The 25633-nt window shown below is 42.1% G+C and overlaps 1 protein-coding gene across 1 annotated transcript in view; it reads right to left on the reverse strand.

Annotated features, from left to right (window-relative positions):
- The window catches only part of LOC140201425 (synaptosomal-associated protein 25), a 169910-nt gene extending 145159 nt beyond the window's left edge, over positions 1–24751 (reverse strand). The window contains exon 1 of the mRNA XM_072265506.1: positions 24603–24751. The gene's annotated coding sequence lies outside the window, so the exon portion shown is untranslated. The remainder of the gene's footprint in view (positions 1–24602) is intronic.
- Positions 24752–25633: the final 882 nt, after the last annotated feature.

Here is a 25633-nt window from a genome sequence, read left to right on the forward strand (position 1 = left end):
AACAATCTCATTATTTTATATACAGTGGATTCCAGCTAATTAGACCATCAGTTAATGGGAAGACCTTTGACAAGGTGCCACACATGAGGCTGCTTAACAAGCTACAAGCCCATGGTATTACAGAAAAGATTTTAGCTTGGATAAAGCAGTGACTGATTGGCAGGAGGCAAAGAGTGGAATAAAAGGAGTCTTTTCTGACTGGCTGCTGGTGACTACTGGTGTTCCACAGGGGTCTGTGTTGGGACCGTATCTTATTACATTATATGTCAATGATTTGGATGATGGAATTGATGGATTTCTTGCAAAGTTTGCAGACAATACGAAGATAGATGGAGGACCAAGTAGCTTTGAGGAAGTAGAGAGGCTACAGAAGGGCTTAGACAGATTAGGAGAATGGGCAACGAAATGGCGGATGGAATACAGTGTCAGGAAGTGTATGGTCATGCAGTTTGGTAGAAGAAATGAAAGAGATGACTATTTTCTAAATGGAGAGAAAATACAAAAAACTGAGATGCAAGGGTCTTGGGAATCCTTGTGCAGGATACCCTAAAGGTTAATTTGCAGATTGAGTCTGTGGTGAGGAAAACAATTGCAATGTTAGCGTTCATTTAAAGAGAACTAAAATATAAAATATAAAAGCAAGGATGTAATGTTGAAACTTTATAAAACACTGGTAATGTCTCATTTGGAGTATTGTGAGCAGATTAGGGTGTCCTATCTTAGAAAGGATGTGCTGAAACTGGAGAAGGTTCAAATGAGGTTCACAAAATAATTCCAGGATTGAATGGCTTATCATATGAAGAGTGTCTGATGGTTCTGGACCTATATTCACTAGAATTCAGAAGAATGAGGGATGACCTCACTGAAACCTATCGAAAGGTGAAAGGCCTTTGTGAAACACAAAGTGACAAGATGGTTGATATTTAGTGACTCTGAAGTTTTGTGTAGGAGTGGTTCAAGTTTGAAAAGGATTCCCCTTATTCTACCACAAAGTTTTGCCTTCAAATTCTTCGCTGACAACTTTGTGTTGTGTGGAATCATGTTCCATGACATTACTCAAAAGTAACCCTTCATATAACAAGGAAGCTGCCTGTACCATCTCAATTGCTTTTGCCAAAAGAACAAAATGATTGCCTCTCCTAATCAATAATTTGGTCATCATTCACGGTAAAGCCATACCTAGCAATTTCACACCCGGTTGACTCTTACCGAACTTATGTAGCCTTGTAATATTACAGTTATGATGTATTGTTTTATACAAAGATTCCTGAATTATCTAAATGGATATATCAAAGAAATTTACAGCCAGTTTCTCTCTACGCCTTGATAGAGTGGATGTGGAGAGGACATTTCCTATGGTGGGATAGTCTAAGACCAGAGGACACAGCCTCAGAATAGAGACATCCTTTTAGAACGGTGATGAGGTGGAATTTTTTCAGCTAGAGAATGGTGAATCTGTGGAATTCTTTGCCACAGGCAGCTGGGGAGGCCGAGTCTTCATGTATATTTAAGGCAGAGGTTGATAAATTCCTGAATGGTCAGGGATGAAGGGACACAGGGAGAAGACAGGAAATTGGGGCTGAGAGGAAAATTGGATCAGCCATGCTGAAATGGTGGAGCAGACTCGATGGGCCAAATGGCCTAATTCTGCTCCTATATCCTATGGTCTTATATAAACTGTTAAAAGGTAGCTAGTATAGATTTACCAAGAGAAAAATCAAGATTCAGGAGTTCAATTTTTTTGTTGAAGTAAGCAGGGTGAATGGGTTATGTACACTGACTTCAAAAGATTCTGTTAAATATTACACAGAGAAAATATGTTGCAGGGAATTAAATGGGGCATTGGGACTGATCGAAATACTCCAAGAGCTGCCATGGATACAACAGGCCATCTTCCATGTTGCGAAGAGAAGAAATGCAAGTCTTGGTGCCCGAATGAAGCTCATGAGAGAGAAGGGGCAGCAGTAGTGCAGATTGAAAATGACTTGTGGAATTGAAAACACTGCTATGGTGAATGGTCATTTTTGGAACTGGGTTGAGTTCCAGTACCTCTGCTCTTCCTGATACTTACCTCAGTGACTAAGATTCAGGGCACATGGCACATAATTTTAAAATTTCCACATGACACAATACTTGGCAATATAGTAAACAGTGAGAAGGATTGCAATAGATTTCACGAAAGCACAGACAGGTTGGCAGCGTAGGTGGACAGATGGCAGATGAAATTCAAAGCTATAAAGTGTGAGGTGATAGATTTTGATAGGGAGTATATATAAAAACATAAAACGCAAAGTAGTACAATTTTTAAAGGGTAAAATTATAAAGAGATCTGACACGTTCATGCAGATATTCTTGAAAGTGGGTGGAAAGGTTAGAAAAACAGTCAATAAACCATCTTGTGCTTCAAATTGGTAAATTGGTAAATGAAAATTTAAATTGAGAAATAGATTTACTATTGTCACATGTACTGAGGTAGAGTGTTCTGCATGTCATCCATGCAGAACATGTCATCACATCAGTGCACTGAAGCACAGGGACAACAGTAACAGAATGGAGAATAAAGCTTAACAGTTACAGAGGAAGTGCAGGCAGGCAATATGGTGTGAGGCTTTAGAAATAAATGTGAAGATAACATCACAGGTAGACATGATATGAAAAATATATAAAATAGTCATTTGACCCTGTTTGATTATTCCCTTCTTTAAAAAGAATAAGAAGAGTTTGTAAAAAATTCAGAAGTTAGTCATCAGAATGCTTCTAAGAATACTGTGAAGTGATTGAAACAGATTGGGTGGTTAGCTTCTGAACTGCGATCAATTTAGTTACATGAAATAAGGACAAGCCATTGACTACAGAATCAAAATTCAGGGGCAACAAATGTAAGATGGAAACCAGAGGTAGAATGGGAAATTATTTTCATGTAACAAGTAGTTAAGATTTGGAAAGAATTGTCTGTTAAATGATGGATACAGATACAATAGTAAGATGTAGACTCAGCTGTAATCTTCAAAAAAAACTATACAAATACTTCATGAGGAAAAGAAGTGATATGAATGAGGGAAATAATTGGATCACACTTTAAAAGAACCAGCTCTTATTGAGTAGATTAAATGAATTCCTTTCAAGCTGTAATACATTATGATTTTGTGAATTGATCCAACACAGAAATAGGTACTTTGGCTCACCAAGTCCACACCGACCACCATTTATAGTGATCTTACAGTAATTCCATTTTTCATGCTTCCCAGATTCCCATCAACATTCCCAGGTTCTTCCACTCATCTATAGATGAAGGGAAATCTATAGCAGCCCAGCTCAGTTTTAAAGGACATTAAATTCAGCGACTTGCCGCATTTGTGCAGGTATTTTGGTATGTCAGAGCAAATCTGAGTGCCCAGAGGAAACACACAAGTTCACAGGAAGAATGCGTAAACTCCACATAGATAATCCCAAAGGACAGAGCTGACCTCGGCCTCATGAGCTCTAAGGCACTATTGCCACTGGTTATGCCACTTTGCTGTCCCTTCCTTTTACCAGTTTTTTTTGACATCCTGTTCCACTATTTTCAATTTCTTTCCCTTTGTCCACCTGTTTTTCCCCCCAGAAAGCCTTAGTTTTCAGCCCAAACGAAATAAGCAAACAAAAACAAGAACTACTTCCTCTTCCTTCAGTTAGTCCTGACGAAGGGTCTCGGCCTGAAACGTCGACTGCACCTCTTCCTACAGATGCTGCCTGGCCTGCTGCGTTCACCAGCAACTTTGATGTGTGTTACAAGAACTACTAAGAGTTTTTAGGTCTCAGTGCATGCGTAATTTCTAGAAAGTATTTCTCATGACAGACGCACATGAAAAGTCATGAAGTAAAATACAGCAGATTAGTTAAGGCTGGCGATGTTCATTAGATATTCTTTGATGCATCAAAAATAAGTAGGCAAGAAGATTTAGGAGTGTTCAGAATATGGGAATGAAATAAATGAGCTTTATCTCAAATTCTTATGAGGTTCAGCATCAGATTTTGTTTGATAATTGCAGCTGTGGACAACCTCAGGATATTTTACTTTATTAAAGATATTATATAAAAGCAAGTTGTTGCTGTTGCAGCAACACAGGGTAACATTATGAATTCATAATTAAGTTGGAGATTTATAAGTGTGAATTTATAATGCATTTCTAGAGGCTCAAAAATGTATATTGTGGGTTTAAAGGCTATATTAAAATATTCTTATCATATATATAATTATTTTTCAGAGCTTTGGGATCAACAGGGCACAGCTGTGCTTTTGTTAACATCGAAGTCCCAGTTATGTTATATAGTAATAAACAACACATATTTCATAAAGTTAAAAAGAAAGTTTTTCCCCTAATGAAATGTTGGAAAATTAAGATTTCCAATGGGTCTTTTTGCTTTGTTAGCTGTGGATTATTTTCATAAAATCAAGGTAGAATTATATTATTCGATTCAAAATGCTCAATGTAAAATTAATCACAATGTGTTATACCTTTGAGGATGCCACAATGATTCCTATAGTAATTAACTTCTGTTCGTAAACACATGAATACATTCTGGAGACAGTAATCACATTCTGTATTGCCACAAAATGAGGCAATCCATTTTACATTACTAACTTCCTCAAAAAAAAATTCCAGTGTCCAAGAATACAAGAAGGCAGAGGAGTTGTTGTAATATTAGGTTAAGTATCAGTGTGTTAGCTTCACAGAGGTAACTACAATAACAACTGTAATTTATAGTCTACTGATATGATAAAACATCCCAAGACATGACATACCGATAATAATCAAACCAAGTTTCAGGCTGCACGTTAGGAGAGTAAACAAAGAAATGGGTTTTTAAGGAACATCTTAAAATGAGGAGAACAATACAAATGCAGGAAGGCTTAGGAAGTGAATTCTAAAGCTTTTGGTCCGGCCAGTTAAAGAGTCAGCAACAGCACAGCAATTAAAACTAAATTAAAGCACGCTCCTCTTCCGACCCAAATTCTGTCCAAGTCCAAGATATAGGACAGAGCATTTCAAGAGGGATATTAGAGGAAGGTTTTTTACTCAGAGAGTGGTTGGTGTGTGGAATGCACTGCCTGAGTCAGTGGTGGAGGCAGATACACTAGTGAAGTTTAAGAGACTACTAGACAGGTATATGGAGGAATTTAAGGTGGGGGCTTATATGGGAGGCAGAGTTTGAGGGTTGGCATAACATTGTGGGCCAAAGGGCCTGTACTGTGCTGTACTATTCTATGTTCTATGTTAATAAGATCTATTGATTTTGGTCATAGTTCTTGGCAGACACTGCGTTTTCTATTTTTCAGAGAATTCTCAAATTCTGAGGCTATGGGTGAACTTTTCTAACTCATCTGTTGATAGTAATGATCCTACTACAGGATCTATCTCTACCCATAACTTCAGCCCCATATTTAAACACAAGAGATTCTATAGATGCTGCAAATGAAGAGTAACACACACAAAATGCTGGAGGAATTTTGTCATCAAGTCAGGCACCATCTATGGAGGGGAATAAACAGTTGATGTTTCAAGCTGAGACACTTCATCAGGACTGGAAAGGAAGGGGGAAGAAGCCTGAATAAGAAGATTCCATATCTGTTTTTTTTTTAACATGCTATGAAATACATTGAATTTAGTATTCTTAAAAACGCAAACACGAGGAGATCTGCTGATGCTGGAATTCCAAGCAACACACAAGATCTGGTGTACTGACCTCTACCTTGCCGAGGCACAGCGACAACTCGCGGATACCTCCTCTTATTTACCCCTCGATCGTGACCCCACAAAGGAGCACCAGGCCATTGTCTCCCACACCATCACCGACTTTATCCGCTCAGGGGATCTCCCATCCACTGCTACCAACCTTATAGTTCCCACACCCCGCACTTCCCGTTTCTACCTCCTACCCAAGATCCACAAACCTGCCTGTCCTGGCCGACCTATTGTCTCAGCTTGCTCCTGCCCCACCGAACTCATTTCTGCATACCTCGACACTATTTTATCACCCCTTGTTCAATCCCTTCCGACCTATGTTCGTGACACTTCTCACGCTCTTAAACTTTTCGATGATTTTAAGTTCCCTGGCCCCCACCGCTTTATTTTCACCATGGATGTCCAGTCCTTATGTACTTCCATCCCCCATCAGGAAGGTCTCAAAGCTCTACGCTTCTTTTTGGATTCCAGACCTAATCAGTTCCCCTCTACCACCACTCTGCTCCGTCTAGTGGAATTAGTCCTTACTCTTAATAATTTCTCCTTTGGTTCCTCCCACTTCCTCCAAACTAAAGGTGTAGCTATGGGCACCCGCATGGGTCCTAGCTATGCCTGCCTTTTTGTTGGCTTTGTGGAACAATCTATGTTCCGTGCCTATTCTGGTATCTGTCCCCCACTTTTCCTTTGCTACATCGACGACTGCATTGGCGCTGCTTCCTGCACGCATGCAGAACTCGTTGACTTTATTAACTTTGCCTCCAATTTTCACCCTGCCCTCAAGTTTACCTGGTCTATTTCCGACACCTCCCTCCCCTTTCTAGATCTTTCTGTCTCTGTCTCTGGAGACAGCTTATCCACTGATGTCTACTATAAGCCTACTGACTCTCACAGCTATCTGGACTATTCCTCTTCTCACCCTGTCTCTTGCAAAAACGCCATCCGCTTCCCGCAATTCCTCCATCTCCGCCACATCTGCTCTCAGAATGAGGCTTTTCATTCTAGGACGAGGGAGAGGTCTTCCTTTTTTAAAGAAAGGGGCTTCCCTTCCTCCACTATCAACTCTGCTCTTAAACGCATCTCCCCCATTTCACGTACATCTGCCCTCACTCCATCCTCCCGCCACTCCACTAGGAATAGGGTTCCCCTGGTCCTCACCTACCACCCCACCAGCCTCCGGGTCCAACATATTATTCTCCGTAACTTCCGCCACCTCCAACGGGATCCCACCACTAAGCACATCTTTCCCTCCCCGCATCTCTCTGCATTCCGCAGGGATCACTCCCTACACCCTTGTCCATTCGTCCCCCCCATCCCTCCCCACTGATCTCCCTCCTGGCACTTATCCGTGTAAGCGGAACAAGTGCTACACATGCCCTTACACTTCCTCCCTTACCACCATTCAGGGCCCCAAACAGTCCTTTCAGGTGAGGCAACACTTCACCTGTGAGTCGACTGGGGTGATATACTGCGTCCGGTGCTCCCGATGTGGCCTTTTATATATTGGCGAGACCCGACGCAGACTGGGAGACCGCTTTGCTGAACATCTACGCTCTGTCCGCCAGAGAAAGCAGGATCTCCCAGTGGCCACACATTTTAATTCCACATCCCATTCCCATTCTGACATGTCTATCCACGGCCTCCTCTACTGTAAAGATGAAGCCACACTCAGGTTGGAGGAACAACACCTTATATTCCGTCTGGGTAGCCTCCAACCTGATGGCATGAACATCGACTTCTCTAACTTCCGCTAAGGCCCCACCTCCCCCTCGTACCCCATCTGTTACCTATTTTTATGCACACATTCTTTCTCTCACTCTCCTTTTTCTCCCTCTGTCCCTCTGAATATACCTCTTGCCCATCCTCTGGGTCCCCCCCTTGTCTTTCTTCCCGGACCTCCTGTCCCATGATCCTCTCGTATCCCCTTTTGCCTATCACCTGTCCAGCTCTTGGCTCCATCCCTCCCCCTCCTGTCTTCTCCTATCATTTTGGATCTCCCCCTCCCCCTCCAACTTTCAAATCCCTTACTCACTCTTCCTTCAGTTAGTCCTGACGAAGGGTCTCGGCCTGAAACGTCGACTGCACCTCTTCCTACAGATGCTGCTTGGCCTGCTGCGTTCACCAGCAACTTTAATGTGTGTTGCTTGAATTTCCAGCATCTGCAGAATTCCTGTTGTTTACACATAAGAACTGCTGGTGAACACAACAGGCCAGGCAGCATCTATAGGAAGAGGTACAGTCGACGTTTCGGGCCGAGACCCTTCGTCAGGACTAACTGAAAGAAGAGATAGGAAGAGATTTGAAAGTGGGAGGGGGATGGGGAGATCCGAAATGATAGGAGAAGACAGGAGGGGGAAAGATGGAGCCAAGAGCTGGACAGGTAATTGGCAAAAGGGATATTAGAGGATCATGGGACAGGAGGCCTAGGGAGAAAGAAAGGGGGAGGGGGGAAGCCCAGAGGATGGGAAAGGAGTACAGTGAGAGGGACAGAGGGAGAAAAACCAGAGAGAAAAAAATTATTATTAATAATAAAAGATAAATAAATAACGGATGGGGTACAAAGGGGAGGTGGGGCATTAATGGAAGTTAGATAAGTCAATGTTCATGCCATCAGGTTGGAGGCTACCCAGACGGAAGATAAGGTGTTGTTCCTCCAACTTGAGTGTGGCTTCATCTTGACAGTAGAGGAGGTCGTGGATAGACATATCAGAATGGGAATGGGACGTGGAATTAAAATGTGTGGCCACTGGGAGATCCTGCTTTCTCTGGCAGACAGAGCATAAGTGTTCAGCGAAACGGTCTCCCAGCCTGCGTCGGGTCTCACCAATATATCGAAGACCACATCGGGAGCACTGGATGCAGTATATCACCCCAGCCGACTCACAGGTGAAGTGTCGCCTCACCTGGAAGGACTGTCTGGGGCCCTGAATGGTGGTGAGGGAGGAAGTGTAACGGCATGTGTAGCACTTGTTCCACTTAAAAGGATTAAGTGCCGGAAGGGAGATCGGTGGGAAGGGGTGGGGAGGACAAATGGACAAGGGAGTCGTGTAGGGAGCGATCCCTGCAGAAAGCGGGGCGGGGGGCGGGGGGGAATGGAAAGATATGCTTAGTGGTGTGATCCCATTGGAGGTGGCGGAAGTTACGGAGAATATGTTGGACCCGGAGGCTGGTGGGGTGGTAGGTGAGGACAAGAGGAACCCTATTCCTAGTGGGGTGGCGGGAGGATGGGGTGTGAGCAGATGTGCGTGAAATGGGAGAGATATGTTAGAGCAGAGTTGATGGTGGAGGAAGGGAAGCCCCTTTCTTTAAAAAAGGAGGACATCTCCATTGTCCTGGAATGAAAAGCCTCATCCTGAGAGCAGATGTGGCGGAGATGGAGGAATTGTGAGAAGGGAATGGCATTTTTGCAAGAGACAGGGTGAGAAGAGGAATAGTCCAGGTAGCTGTGAGAGTCAGTAGGCTTATAGTAGACATCAGTAGATAAGCTCTCTCCAGAGATAGAGACAGAAAGATCAAGAAAGGGGAGGGAGGTGTCAGAAATGGACCAGGTAAACTTGAGGGCAGGGTGAAAGTTGGAGGCAAAGTTAATGAAGTCAACAAGCTCAGCATGCGTGCAGGAAGCAGCACCAATGCAGTCATCGATATGGCGAAGGAAAGGTGGGGGACAGATACCAGTATAGGCTTGGAACATGGATTGTTCCACAAAGTCAACAAAAAGGCAGGCATAGCTGGGACCCATACTGGTGCCCATGGCTACACCTTTAGTTTGGAGGAAGTGGGAGGAGCCAAAGGAAAAATTATTAAGAGTAAGGACTAATTCCTCTAGACGGAGCAGAGTGGTGGTAGAGGGGAACTGGTTAGGTCTGGAGTCCAAAAAGAAGCTGAGAACTTTGAGACCTTCCTGGTGGGGGATGGAGGCATGTAGGGACTGAACATCCATGGTGAAAATAAAGTTGTGGGGGCCAGGGAACTTAAAATCATTGAAAAGATTCAGAGCGTGAGAAGTGTCACGAACATAGGTAGGAAGGGATTGAACAAGTGAGGGATAAAACAGTGTCGAGGTATGCAGAAATTAGTTTGGTGGAGCAGGAGCAAGCTGAGATCAGGACAGGCAGGTTTGTGGATCTTGGGTAGGAGGTAGAAACGGGAAGTGCGGGGTGTGGGAACGATAAGGTTGGTAGCAGTGGATGGGAGATCCCCTGAGCGGATAAGGTTGGTGATGGTGTGGGAGACAATGGCCTGGTGCTCCTTAGTGGGGTCATGATCGATTTAATATTCAATAGGTTTATAAAAGTCATGCCAACTCTCTCCTTTTCTGACACTAACTCGATCAGCCATGCTCATACTGTATATTTGTGCGATGATAACAGATAAAATACAGATATCATCACTGAGCTGTTTGTTCTGTACCTAGTTTGTCTAACTTAACTAATGTAAACCAGGTACTGTATTGTTAATTTTGCAGGAATAGCTCCTGAATGATGATATAACTGCACTTTTTATTCAACCACTTTAAAGCTGAGGTATGATCACATCACTATATATACTGAACTTATCAATCACAAACAGTTAAGTAGAACTTACGAATTGAAGAGATCAGTATTGATCTTTGAGGTAATACAGTAACTGCTTGAACTTTAGAAAGAACAAAATCCTAATTGCCTTGCAATATGCTTTTCAATAATGTATCACCATTAATCCACTGTGTAATTAAAGAACCAAAGCTTCTGTTTCATAATGATACTAAATTAAAGTTGATGTTGTTAAGGAGGATTTTTTTTCATTAATACCACCAATCATGTTGTTGTGACTTTGCTTAAAGTCAAATAAGTCCATCTGCACACCTCCCTCTCTCTGCCTTTTATTAAACTTGCACTTATAATTTATCACTTCTTCTGATTGTCTCAGATTTAATATACTTTCTGTGTGTTTCTCACATACTTACATAAGAACATAAGAAATAGGAGCAGGAGTAGGCCATCCAGCCCATCGAGCCTGCCCCGCCAGTCAATAAGATCATGGCTGATCTGTCTGTAAACTCAGCCCCATCTACCTGCCTTTTCCCCATGAGCCTTAATTCCCTTACTATGTAAAAACCTATCTAACTGTTTCTTAAATATATTTAGTGAGGAAGCCTCAACTGCTTCCCTGGGCAGAGAATTCCATAGATTCACCACTCTCTGGAAAAAACAACTTCTCCTCATCTCCATCCTAAATCTTCTCCAATGAATCTTGAGGCAATGTTCCCTAGTTCTAGTCTCAGCTTCCGATGAAAACAACTTTTCTACTTCTATCTTATCTGTCCCTTTCAAAATTTCGTATGTTTCTATAAAATCCCATCTCATTCTTCTGAATTCCAGAGAGTGTAGTCCCAGATGACTCAATCTCTCCTTCATCCCTGGAATCAACCTGGTGAACCTCCTCTGCACTGCCTCTAAAGCCAGTATCTCCTTCCTCAAGTATGGAGACCAGAACTGCACACAGTACTCCAGGTGCGGCCTCACCCGTACCCTGTATAGTTGCAGCATGACCTCCCTGCCCTTGAATTCAATCCTTCCAGCAATGAAGGCCAACATTCTGTTTGCCTTCTTAATAACCTTAATGTTGTACCTGCAAGCCAACATTTTTCGATTCATGAACAAGCACTCCCAAGTCCCTCTGCACAACAGCATGCTGCAATCTTTCACCATTTAAATAATCTGCTCTTCTATTATTCCTTCCAAAGTGGATGATCTTGCACTTACCAACATTGTATTCCATCTGCCAGACCTTGGCCCACTCACTTAACCTATCTATATCCCCTGCAGACTCTCCACGTCCTCTGTACAATTTGCTTTTCTACTCAGTTTACTGTCATCTGCAAATTTTGCTACACTACACTCAGTCCCTCTTCCAAATCATCAAAGTAAATGGTAAACAGCTGAGGGCCCAACACCGACCTCTGTGGCACCCCACTCACCATGACTGCCAACTGGAGAAACAACCATTTATACCAACTCTCTGCCTTCTATCCATCGGTTAACCAATCCACTATCCATGCCAATACACTTCCTCCGACTCCATGCATCCGTATCTTATTTACAAGTCTTTTGTGCGGCACCTTATTGAACACCTTCTGGAAATCCATGTACTGTATACAATATTCACCTGTTCCCCTTTATCCACTGCACTCATTATGTACTCAAAGAGCCCCAGTAAGTTTGTCAAACAGGACCTGCCCTTTCTGAATCCATGCTGCATATGTCTAATGGAACCACTCCTTTCTAAATGTTTCACTATTTCTTCCTTAATAACAACTTCAAGCATTTTCCCAACTACAGATGTTAAGCTAACTGGCTTATAGTTGCCTGTCTTTTGCCTACGTCCTTTTTTAAAAAGTGGCATGACATTTGCTGTCTTCCAATCCGCTGGGACCTGCCCAGAGTGCAGAGAGTTTTAAGAAATGATTACCAACGCGTCTACTATAACCTCCGCCAATTCCTTCAGCTCCTTGGGATGCATCCCATTAGGATCAGGGGACTTATCCACCTTCAGGCCTTCTAGTTTGCTCATCATTATCTCTTTAGTGACAGTGATTTTATTTAGGTCCTCTCCTTCCATTTCATCCATAACATCCTTCTTTGGCATATTAGACGTGCACTCCACCGTGAAGACTGACACAAAATAGTCATTCAATGCCTCAGCCATTTCCTTATCACCCAATATCAATTTCCCCTTCTCGCCTTCCAGGGGACCTATGTTGACTTTAGCCATCCTCTTCGGCTTTATATATTACAAAAACTTTTGCTATCTGTTTTTATGTTTTGTGCTAACTTACTTTCATACTTTATCTTCCCTTTCCTTATTTCTTGTTTAGTTGTTCTCTGTTGCTTTTTGAAGTTTTCCCAATATTCCAGTCTCCCACTACTCTTTGCGACTTTGTACACATGAGCTTTTAATTTGACACTATATTTTATTTCCTTAGTTATCCAAGGCTGGCTCTCCCCACACTTACTGTTCTTACTTTTGACTGGAATATACTTTTGTTGAGCACTGTGAAAAATCTCTTTGAAAGTATTCCACTGTTCCTCAACTGTCCTACCAAATAGCCTGTGCTCCCAATCCACATTAGCCAAATCCTCCCTCATCCCGTTGTAGTCTCCCTTGTTCAAGCATAATACACTAGTTTTAGATCTAACTACTTCATCCTCTATCTGTATGCGAAATTCAATCATACTATGATCACTCTTTCCAAGAGGACCCCTGGCTACAAGATCATTAATCTTACCTGTCTCATTGCACAGAACTGGATCTAAGATAGTATTTTCCCTTGTAGGTTCATTAACATGCTGCTCAAGAAAGCCATCAGGGATGCATTCTATGAAGTCTTCCTCAAGACTTCCTTGACCAACCTGATTCACCCAATCTGGGTAGAAGTTAAAATCCCCCATGACAACTGCCGTTCTGTTCTTCCAAGCCTCAGTTATTTCTTGGTTAATCGCCTCTGCCACTGCAATATTTTTATTAGGTGGCCTATAGACAACACCCACCAGTGATTTTTTTCCCTTTACTATTCTTAATCTCTACCCAGATGGACTCAACATTCTGCTCCGTAGATCTTATATCGTCTCTCACAATCGCCCTGATCTCATTCCACGGTGCCACCCCACCTCCTCTGCCTTCCTGCCTATCTTTCCATATTACCTGACACCCTTGGATATTTTTTTCCACCTCCACCTTGCAACCAGGTTTCTGTAATGGCCACGAAACCATATGCCTTGGTACTGATCTGTGCCACAAGTTCACTGACTTTGTCTCTAATACCATGGGCATTTAGATAAAGTGCCCTTATACCCATTATCCTTTTAGAATCTAGTGACCTATGTGATTATTGCTTTTTACTTTTATTCACTCTACTCCTACTTTTTTCTTCACTAACTCTAGCTTTGGTCTCTGCATCACTTCCCTCTTCTTCTCTGTGTGGATTCCCATCCCCCTGCCATATTAGTTTAAAGCCTCCCCAACAGCACGAGCAAACAATCTCCCTAGGACATTGATCCCGGCCCTGCCCAGATGTAGACTGTCCGGACAGTTCTGATCCCACCTCCCCCAGTAGCGGTTCCAATGCCCCAAGAATCTGAAACCTTCCCTCCTGTACCACCGCTCAAGCCACATATTCATTCTAGCTATCCTGCTATTCCAACTCTGGCTAGCATGTGGCACTGGTAATAATCCTGAGATGATTACCTTTGAGGTTCTACTCTTTAATTTATCTCCTAGCTCCCTAAATTCAGCTTGTAGGACCTCATCCCACTTTCTTCCTACATCGTTACTACCTACATGCACCACGACTGCTGGCTGCTCACCCTCCCCTTTCAGAATGCCCTGCAGCCTCTCCCAGACGTCTCAGACCCTTGCACCCGGGAGGCAACACACCATACGGGAGTCCTGTTTGCGGCCACAGAAGCTCCTCTCTATTCCCCTTACCATGGAATCCCTGATCACAACAGCTCCACCACTCTTTTTCTTGCCCTCATGCGCAGCAGAGCCACCCACGGTGCCATGATCCTGGCTACTGCTGCCTTACCTGATGAGCCATCTCCTCCAACGGACTCCAAAGCGGTATATCGTTTTTGGAGGGGGATGACTGCAGGAGACTCCTGTACTACCTACCTGCAACTACTCTTCCTGTTGGTCACCCATTCCCTATCTTTCCTTAGATTCTTGAACTGTGGTGTGACCAGCTCACTAAATGTGCTATCCACGACATTCTCAGCATCTTGGATGCTCCAAAGTGAGTCCATGCGCAGCTCCAGTGCCGCCATGTGGTCTATCAGGAGCTGCAGCTTGACACACTTCCTGCACACGTGGTCTTCAGGGACACTGTCAGCCTCCCTGAGTTCCCACATGTCACAGGAGGAGCACGGCACAGGTCTGAGCCCACCTGCCATGACAGAGCAACCGATGTTAGCGGGAGGACCACGGGACAAAAGGAAGAGCCTGTTTACCTTTCCCTTTGTCCACTTATATTTCTAGTGGCCTGGGATTTTATATGACAGAGCTTTCCACAAACAAGTTTGTTTTCTGCCCCAAGCAAAATAAACAAGCAAAATAGGAACTATTAAAGCTTATGGGTAATTTCTTAAATGTATTACTCCTATCAAGACTCAGCTACATAGATGAAGTCACAAAGTAAAATACAGCAGAATACTTAAGACTGAGAATGTTCATTAGGCATTCCTGGATGCATCACGCAATTTGGATTATAAGATTTAGGACTGTTCGGAAGAAGGTATTTAAATGAATGAGCTTCATCTCAAATTCAGCTATTTACATGCTCTTATAATGAGCAAATCTAATTTGCAAACAGTATGAAAATTTCATGCTTGATTCTTTTTAGTCCAAAATAATTTAGTTTTGTTGTAATTTGACGTGGCAGGATTCTTAATGGAAAGTCACAGAGGAATATAATATTCCCTCAGCATTGTAGTCTAGGTTCTGAATATAACATCAGAACCCACAATTCTGGTGCCCGAACACCTTATCGGATCCACAACTTCCTGTCCCAGTGAGTCTTACACTTCCAACTCCAGGCATCCCTGTATGTTACAGACAGAGCCAAGACTGCCATCGTCATCTCTCTTTTGACTGGGCAAACACTGATCTGGGTCGCTGCTAACGGGGAAAATAAAGGAGCCATTTGCAATAACCATCAGGAATTAACTGTTAAGATATGCCGGGTTTTTGACGACCCGGGAAATGGAAGGGAGGCTGTGAATTAGACACAGCCTGCATCCAGGCTAATGTTCGGTGCTTTGCTGGATTACACTGTACAATTCCTTGCGTCAGCAGTGCATCTTGAATGCAGAAGCGCTGAGGTGTGGAGGAGGGCACAGAAGGCTCGCCAGAATTGGAAGGTGAATTGTGGGCCCCAGTACAACATAATGCTTTGAGGGAAACCATGGAGGCGAACTGCACATTGGAGAACCAGGTCCGCCATCTCACTCACTGAGTTTTCCCTCGGGCTATCACCCGCAGACCAACAGGCAGTCAGAAAGAGCCAATCAGCAGGTGAAGCTTCTGTGATGCTTCACTGCCACATGAAAGAAGTATCTCCCAGCCAGACTACTTCGGCCCAGGGACTGTTTGGCTGCCCACTCGAGGTCCAACCCTGAGCAACAAATCCCACAAACTCTCACCCATTGCATCAACCCATTAAGATTACCCATAGCATCAACCCAGTCACATACCATCTCCAGATGCCACCCTCTCTCAGGATCACAATTACCTTCCACATGTCCAGCATCAAGCCTGTTGTCCACGTACCACTCAACCTGCCTGAGCATGCTCCTCCGAAACCTACGATGGTGGAAGACGATCCAGTGTACACAATTCGCCGGTTGATGGGTTCACTTTGTTGTGGATGTGTTGCACAGTAGGGAGGGGAGTATGGTCTACTGGAGAAGTCTTGGGTGTCATCCAGTTTTATCTTGGATCCATCACTCATGAATGAGTTCTGGAAGATTGTCTTGGGCCATCGGGAGCCAGCCATAGGAGAGGGAATACTGTCAAGCCTGCACAGGCAGGTACCTCCAGTCTCCGCACAGCTAACAGGAGTCACCTGCCACTTGTTTTAATCTCGCCACCGGTAGCCTATTTAAACCCAGCTCGCATCCATAATCCTTGTTCACTCATTGTACCTGCCAACTTCAAACAGTTGCTTCTACTCTTCAGTTATCCTGTAGCCTTGCGGTGTTAAGTATCTGTTCCCTCTTCTTTAGTGGCCCCTCGTGGCTTGTCATATAGCACTTTATTATTAAAGATATTGCTCACTGCTAAGTCGTCTCCACCACTCAGCATTTGGGTCCAGCCTCATCTACAACCAGGGCATCCCTGAGGCTTCTAGCATAAAATCATCTGTAGCAAGGGTAGCCAGGCAAAAGAGAAATGTGTAAACTTGGTGAAGTCATAGATTTGCGGAAAAATAAATGTATTGTCAATCTATGGCACGCCTCTGGCTGCAGGTTTGTTAAATGCTCAAATAAATATTGTTTGACAACAAAATATTAAATACATATATTTACATCATACATGAAGGGGTTCCGCTAATCCCGCACCCTAACTATTTTGAGTAGTTAGGACAATATCTGAGAAACCCTCAGATGTTTGCTCTCCACCCAGCCACTGCAAACATCAATTGTCAGAATGCAAGACATCCATAATGGAGGGACAGACACAGTGTAAAATACAGAAGATAAAACAAATATCTAACAGGCTCTCTCACTCATCATATCAAAAGAAAAACCAAAAGAACTGCTCTCATCTGCTCTCAGTGTAATTACTCATTGGAACTGTTCTGAAAGAACAGTTCCATGGTATAAATCACAATCCAAAGTTACAGCAGGAATCATAAAAGGTCAGTATTCCTAGTTTATTTTAATTTATTGGGTAATTCCTAAACATACTGGATAAAGTGAGCTGCATAACATGTCCTGTCACAAAGAACAAATTGGAGACAACCGAATGGCCATTTACTTTCTATCCCACTTCCACATTATTTTCCTCATCAATGGAGTCCTCCAGTTAGAATATAAAGTGCATAAGGTATCAAGAGTTTTAGCCTTACACTTGAATTTGCTTCACTTTCTCAATTTCAATGTATATGGTGAAGCATACGTTACACCTTAATGTATCCACAAGGACTCAGCCATTCAACCAGACCAAAACCTCGTTGAGTTGGGCACACAATATGCTATTGAGCTGTCTTCTTCTTATTCATTAATGCCATTTGGAAGATGCTAGCTAGATAAAATTAGATTCCTTCATTTAATTAAACTTGAATCTTTATAGAGGTGGAAAATTAATTCAGACCTACTTACAGTACCCGCGAAGGAGCAGAAATAATCACAAAGAGCAAAAGGCAAGGATTATCACATTTCTGTCACATCCACTTCTTTCTCAACCTCCCTACCTCCATCTCAGAAGACAAACTGTCAAACAACATCTTTTATAAACCTACCAATGCCCATAGTTATCTTGACTATACTTTTTCCTACCCTGTCCCCTGTAAAAATGCTATTCCCTTTTCTTAGTTCCTTTGTCTCCACCACATCTGTTCCAGGGATGCAGCTTTCCTTTCCAGGACATGAGAAATGTCTGAGATACCCCTCAGGCTGGAGGAACAACACCTTGTATTCCATCTGGATAGCCTCCAACCCGATGGCATGAATATCAATTTCTCCTTCCAGTAAAAAAAATCTCTTCCCTTCTTCCTGTATTCCCAACTCTGGCTTCTTTCCACTTCTCATCTGCCTATCACCTCCTCATGGTTTCCTTCCTCCTTCCCTTTTCACTATGATCCACTCTCCTCTCCTATCAGATTCCTTCCTCTCCGGCCCTTTATCTTTCCTACCCACCTGCCTTCGCCTTCCAGAATTTCCCACTCGGGATCAATAAAGTATAAAGTATAAAGCTATCTTTCTTTCCCCTCCCCCACCTTTCATCTCCCCCCACTTCCTTTTCAGTCCTGAAGAAGGATCTCAGCCCAAAACATCAATATATTTCCATAGTTCTATCTGACTTGCTGAGTTCCTTCAGCATTTTCTGTGTAATGCTTTGGATTTCCAGCATCTGCAGACTTTCTTGTGTTTAAGAAAGATCAGTGCTAGTGAGCAGAGGTAGTCCAGCACTGCTTCCAAATCCAGATTGATGTCATGCCAACCAGTACCACACATACTGATCCTTTAGACTGAGAACTCAATGTAGTACAATATTTGAGATCAATAATGAAATATATAGGAGCAGAATTAAGCCACTTGGCCCATCACAGCTGATTTATTATCCCTCTCAACCTCACTCCCTGCCTTCTTCCTGTGACCTTTGGCACCATTACTAATCAAGAACTGATCAGCCTCCCACTTAAATATACCCAATGACATGGTCTTCACAGCAGTCTGTGGCAATGAATTCCATAGATTCACCACTCTCTGGCTAAAGTAGTTCCTCTTCATTTCTGTTCTAAAGGGACATCCCTTTATTCTGAGGGTGTGCCCTCTGGTCCTAACTCCCCCACTTTTGGAAACATCCTCTCCACGTCCACTCTATCTTTGCCTTTCAATATTCGATAGGTTTCAATTAGATCCGTCTTCATTCTTCTAAACTACAGCGAGTGCAAGCCCAGAGCCATCAAACACTCCCCAGATGTTAACCTTTTCATTTCCAGAATCAAGATCTGAGCAGGAGAATCACAGCAAATCTTAAGAATACAGAAATGGGTCCATCAATAGAAGACTTAAGTCTGAAACTTCCCTTTTTGGATCAAGGAGTGTAACTGTTCAACAAGGCAAGTCATAACCTCCTCTAACTAAGCTTATATGTATATTCTTCATTTCCACAAGACCCTCTATGAAACTATATCATTTATTTATTTATTTAGAGATCCAGTGAGGAACAGGCCTTTCCTACCCAACGAGCTAAAACACCCAGCCACCCTTTAACACTAGCCTAATCAAATGACAATTTACCTGCTAGCTGGTATGCCTTTGGACTGTGGGATGAAACCAGACCACCCTGAGGAATCCCATGCGTTCACAGGAAGGATGTACAAACTTCTTACATTGGAATTGAACTCCGAACTGCAGAATATCGTGTACTGTGATAGCTTCATGCTAACCGCTACACTGTGCAAGCATATCATGTGTACCATTTACCATACTTCCATTAATGGAGAACAGAGTATTGGACTGTATCTTGGTTCACATGGCCATGATCCCTGTGTAGTCTGATTATAATTTATATTTATGGAGGAGAAGTTAATGTTCTAATATGACCGATGGTACATCAATTTTTTTTTGGAATGTCAAAGCCAATACATTTGTTTTGTTCTGCTCTGATCACCAAATATGGATGAGATTCTAGAATGAAAATTGCACTTTCCCAAAATGGAAATTGGAACCTGAGGCAGCAGTGACATTCACAGCTAAGGTACATATTGAAGGGTAGGTGGTTGTTGGCAAGGAAGCATATAAATTCCCTTCCAATTTGAATGTCTGTGCAGATACTGAGAAGCTCAATGTTCACCAAAACAAGCAGCCAGGGAACTTGCGTTGGTTTCAGCAATACAATTTTGACATTCATTTGTGCATAAGACACTGTTGCGAATGTGCTCCAAACCAGACCACAGCCATATGTTTCAAGACGGTAGATGAACAGGCTGACAGTTCACAACACTTCAAATGAAAAACCCTAGATTATTCTTCTCAGTTTCTGTGTCAGATCAACTAAAGTTCCATCTTTTCATTGATCTACTTTATGTGGTAGTTGAAAACAACAATATAAAGACAACAAACCAAGATGCATCATTGTTTTCTGAACTGTCTAAAGGTATGACTTAAGAACACAGAACATATAACACTACAGCACCATACAGGCCCTTTGGTCCATGATGTCGTACCGACCTTTTACCTTACTCCAAGAGCAATCTAACCCTTTGCTCCAAGATAAGCCTCCATTTTTTGATCAAGCATGTGACTATCTAAGAGTTTCTTAAATGCCCCTAATATATCTGCCTCTACCATCACTCCTGGTGGTTCCACTCAACCACCAGTCTCTGTGTAAAGAACATTTCTCTGACATCCCGCCCATACTTTCCTCCAACACCTCAAAATTATGTCCCCCTTATATTAACTGTTTCCACCCCAGAAAAGTCGTTGTCAATCCATTCTATCTGTGTCTCTTATCATCTTGTGCACTTCCACCAGTCACCTCTCATCTTCTTTCACTCCAAAGAGAAAAGCCCTAGCTTGCTTAGTATGATAAACATTGTTAATCAATGAAATTGCTTTCTCTTTATCTGATTCCTTGCAAGATCATGCATTTATTTGGAATTGCATTGTGAGCATTGGAACAAGATGGTATAACTTTCCAATCACCAAAACATTCTTGTGAAGGCTGCTCTCTTAAAGAGTGCTTTATAAGGAAAACTATTATGATTACCTCATCATACATTGATTACATCACAGAATGATTCCCCCAGCCTTATCTAAAGACAGAGATAATACAGTATATCAGTCTTTGTTTAAACAATGTTAAGCCCAAAGACAATTCACTTCTGTACAAATTAAATGAATAGCTACAATAGTTACAATTGCATAAGTACAGATAACAAAAGAAAAGTGGAGTTGTATTGCGCTTTTGTAAAAATTGTAAAAATATTTTGTAGAAACTGTAAAAATTCAGAACTTAGGAATGAGTTTGGTGACACATAAAGATTGACCCAAAGCCACATGGATAATGGGGCACACACACCAAACAACAAGAATGAGCAGACCAAGCCTCAGCATAAAGAAGGTGCATACTTCAAGCAATCTGTAGATTTGCAGATTTCCTTGTGTTTGCATACTTCAAACACTATCTCTGCAAATCTCAGCAGAGTTGATGGAAAAGTTGCTGTGCACTATAGTAAGCAATAATGCAGCACAGTTTTACTAAACTTGTAAATTCAGACTTAAACTCAAAGGATTCTAGAATGTGTTTTGCATTCAAACCACCTCCAAACCTTGTCCGTTCTCCCAGTTGCTTGCCTTGGAACTAATAATCATTCTCTCTGTGCTGGTTTGAAGATAAATTCTAAGTCATATAGATGTATGAATTTTCATTTCAATTTTAAATGGACGTAAGCCTATTTCCAAACCCAAACCCATAATTTGAGTTAAATATGCATGAAACCAGTAATTTTACCTTTTGATATTTGCAAACATTTAAAAATTGTTCCAATGTAGGTCCATTCCTCAACTGAGGCTGATTTGTTAGGTACAACAAGAATGGACAAGTTTGCACTCATTTGTGTTGTACTTGATTTGTAAACATTTGATGATAATATTGTTCTTCAGGTAGAGAGCTGTTCATTTCCTCATTGATAATACTTTAAATACTAAAAAAAATGAGCAGCATTTATTGTTATCACTTGTCCATTGCAAGGCAACGTGCTTTCAAAAGGGATGTGCCAAGACATGTCAAATTGTGCTCTGAAGCATATCTGTTGATTGCAGGCACACAGGACACATTAATAAGATTTCTCCACCAGGCTGACAAAAATAACTAAACTGAGCTTGAACACACTGTCATTACGCACTGAAACAATCACTTGATTACCACGTTGTGAAGACTAAGCTTCTGAATTTCTGTTTTGCAATTGTGAAATTGTAATTACAACAAAACTAGTATCTTCATGCAGGAAAAAACGGTAAACTAGCATGTAGTAGAAATTCAAGCAACACACATCAAAGTTGCTGGTAAACGCAGCAGGCCAGGCAGCATCTATTGGAAGAGTTTCAGTCGACGTTTCAGGCCAAGACCCTTCGTCAGGACTAATTGAAGGAATTTCCCAATGCAACAACGGAGATTGCTTCAGACTGAGGTTCAGATATTCTGGACAGAAAACAAAGTTTTGCCTTGTATCACACTGTGAATGTTTGTATTACTTTGAGTGAGAAACTTGAAAGAAGTTCACTTTTGTAATATTGCTACGCTTGCTCAAAGATATTGTAGAATTCAACTTACAGTTTCAAATTCATGTACGCTGACCAGTTAAAGCCTTTATTATATTAATAGACTTATAAATAGGCAAAGGGGATAAAAATAATTTTAGAAAATTAGGTCAGCAATATTTTCACACAAGGTTACAAATTTTTATTTGAAATACTCTAACTACATTCACCTTTATTCTCTTTTTAGAAGGGCAAGTTGTTCTAGTTGAAGGATGTTGCTATCAGTGCTCCTCTATGTCATTTCACATTAAAGCTGACCTTGGAAGAGGATTACATCAATTCTCTCAAAACTCAGCAATGACATGAAACTTCCTTGTAAAGGTCAATGAAAGACGATCTCATATTAAAGCTGGAAATAGTGGAAGCAATGAACATGTCAGAAAGTGTTTTCCTGAGAAAAGCAGAGTTAACGTTTCAGACTGACAGCATTTCATCTAATGCAAAATCAGTGAGGATTAAAGCTAACACTCTTTCTAGCTCCACGTATGCTGCACGATCTGTTGAACTTTCTATGTAGTGTTCATTTCACATTTTCAACATCTACCGTATATTGTCCTGATAAAGGTTCTCTCGTAATGTAGCGCTTAAATAATAATTCAGATCCATCTGTTCGCTGGGATCCCATAGTCAATTGAATTATAAACTGGTACTTTATAATACTCCAGAGAGCAATCTAGTGGCAAGAGTCTGCAATTACGTTGTGGCAACTCAGAATGCAAAGCCCCATGGCAAGTGTTGACACAATTATTTAGGACTGTAAATGCTGTCACAAAGAGTAAATATTGTAAATTAAAGCACGGCAGAAATTCTGAAAGAGTACACATCATGCGACATTTTAAGCGTATACGTATACTTGGTCCCATGAATGAAAATGGCTTTTCTGGAATTAAGTAATGAAAACCACGAGGTGCGTCATGTTGTCACGTTTACATGACGCATTCAGGATAAGAATTGAGATGGAAAGAATTTTGCTGTGAACCTTTTCATTCCATAACCTGGAATGTTATGGGTGTTCGATCACTTGAGTATATGCAAGGGTGCAATACATCTTTGAAAGCAAAGGTTATGACGGCTGGATTTGAGGCATGATCTGATTGATAATAGAGGGCCTGAGCGGCCGTTATGGCTAGACTCATTTCCGTTTCTTCCTTTCTTACGGTACTTGTCTCCAAAGACATTTAAGGTCGTCCAGTCTTCGACAAATTCAAACACTTTTGCCTTCCCCCACTTTTGCCCCTTCTAAAAACCGGCATTTAATTAAATATGATCCATTCTTCCCAAGATTAACAACATTTCGGTGGTGATAAAGATAACTGAAACTTCGACCAGTATGGATGGTTTTATGTTAAGCCATTCTAGTTCGTAAGTGAGGCTGCTCATTTTAAGTTTCAAATCTAGAATATAAATTTGCTGTTAAATGTATCTCAGATTTCTGGTACACATCGACCCCAGATGACCCTGAACACAGTACTGAGTGTTTAAAAAACAGCAACTCTTGCGTATTTCCCACGCGCGCGCGCGCGGCGAAAGGCAAAAACAGGGGAAAATACCTAAATAAAGACAATAACCACCCCCCTTCCACTTACACCAAGCCTCGCCACCACCCCAGCCATCGAACCACGTGGAAGGATTTCATTTAACGTAATCACGCAAAGACCAGTACGTGAATCAGAAAGGCATGCTCATGGAAGTTTTACAATCTTTAAACAAAAAAAGAACAAAGAACCCAGAAAGGGGCATCAGGTGCACACGCACGCAGAGGGAAGAGAACTGGCTCAAAATTGCCCAGTTTCACAGAACACAGAGAAATAAAACAGACACGGGGGACCTAACAGTAAAAGGTGGTTACGAAACCACAGCCCTGCAGCGAGTCAAATTCTGTCTCATATTTCGGAAGCGTTAGGCACGACTGAGGATAGATATTTATTGCCCTTTCTTCTCTTCAAAGTCCCTTTTCCCTTGTCTGTTTTCAAAGTAAATCTTGTGCGTGCCTTTAGTGAAATTGTTCAAAAAACACAATATAGACTCGGATTTATTTGTTCATCCGAGAGCGCTGTAATTGATTTGTCAATGTTGCTATCCAGGGTGCTGAAACCGCCCGTGGCCAGCGGCTCACCCCTAGGGAATTAAAACGAGGAGGGGATGTTGGTTCACAAAGAAATTCTTCCCACTGTCCCCACCTCATTAAAATATAAATTTATGTAGACTTCAACATTCAGAAATCTAGCAGTTTAACTAAAACATAAAATTCCACACCCAATGACAAAGACTGCACTCACTTGCTTAAACAGATTTTCTTTTAGGAGAGTATACAAGGAGAAAGAGCCGCACAACTTTGCCTGGATTTCCTTACCTGATTTGTAGAAATAAAAATATGGATTCAGCTTCCAACTTCGGGTTGGTCCACCGCTGTAAATGCTGATGAGTTCGGAGAGAAAGAGGGAATCCGCGGTGAGGCACGAATTATGCTGCTGTGCTGGTTTTGCCGCCTTCTGCAGTGTGTGTATGCGTGCGTGTGTGAATATAGCAAGTACTAGTGCCTTCTTCCTCCCCACACCCTCTCTCGCTTTCTTCAATGGCAACCGGTCTCGTTCTCATCGAGCATGTCCGCCTTTGACGTCAGGTCTTTATATAGCCTTGGCTGAGCGACAAGCATCAGGCACTGGCTTTGAGTCATCACAGCTGCTCTCGGGATTTCTCTCCTCCCCTTGTTTCAGAGCGTCTGTCACCGGACCAGATCAACTGGAAATGGACATCAGATCTCCAAGCTTTGTATTGATGATACTTGAATGTGTGTTTGCGCGCGTTATGTGCAAGCGCTATTTGATTATTTAAAAGACCGCTGCTGAGTTTTAACACATGTTTTCAGGTGTGTCATTTATTTCGCAGCGGGGGGGGGGGGAAATCTGAATGGGAATGCCCCCGACGCTGTCTGAATTCTTAAAAAGAAGCCTTAGCGCACTATGCATTATGCTAAACGTGATGCATTTTAATAGCAGATGTGATAACAATCTGAAGCAAATGGCATGAATTATTTATTGTGAAATAAAAACTTGCTTTAATCCCTTTTGCTTGAAATGTTAATTGTTCATTGTGCACTAATATTCTCTTGGGACATTTTTCGAGGTAAAGGCGTTGCGTAAATTGTGAGATGTAATTTAGTCTCTCATATATACCCCCATCTAGACCTAACGTCACTATTCAATGGTTTAATGCCCCAGTGCAGGGAATTAGTCCAGCCCAACATCGTATAACCCAATCATTATGCCACTCAAGAGATCATTTAGCCCGCTGCGTCTACCCTGACTTCTGTAAACTCTGTCCTCCCGCTCTTTCCCCATAGTTCTACGATTTACTTACTACCAACTATAGTCCTTTCCGAAA

The sequence above is a fragment of the Mobula birostris genome, chromosome 8, assembly GCF_030028105.1.
Source record: "Mobula birostris isolate sMobBir1 chromosome 8, sMobBir1.hap1, whole genome shotgun sequence".
NCBI lineage: Eukaryota > Metazoa > Chordata > Chondrichthyes > Myliobatiformes > Myliobatidae > Mobula > Mobula birostris.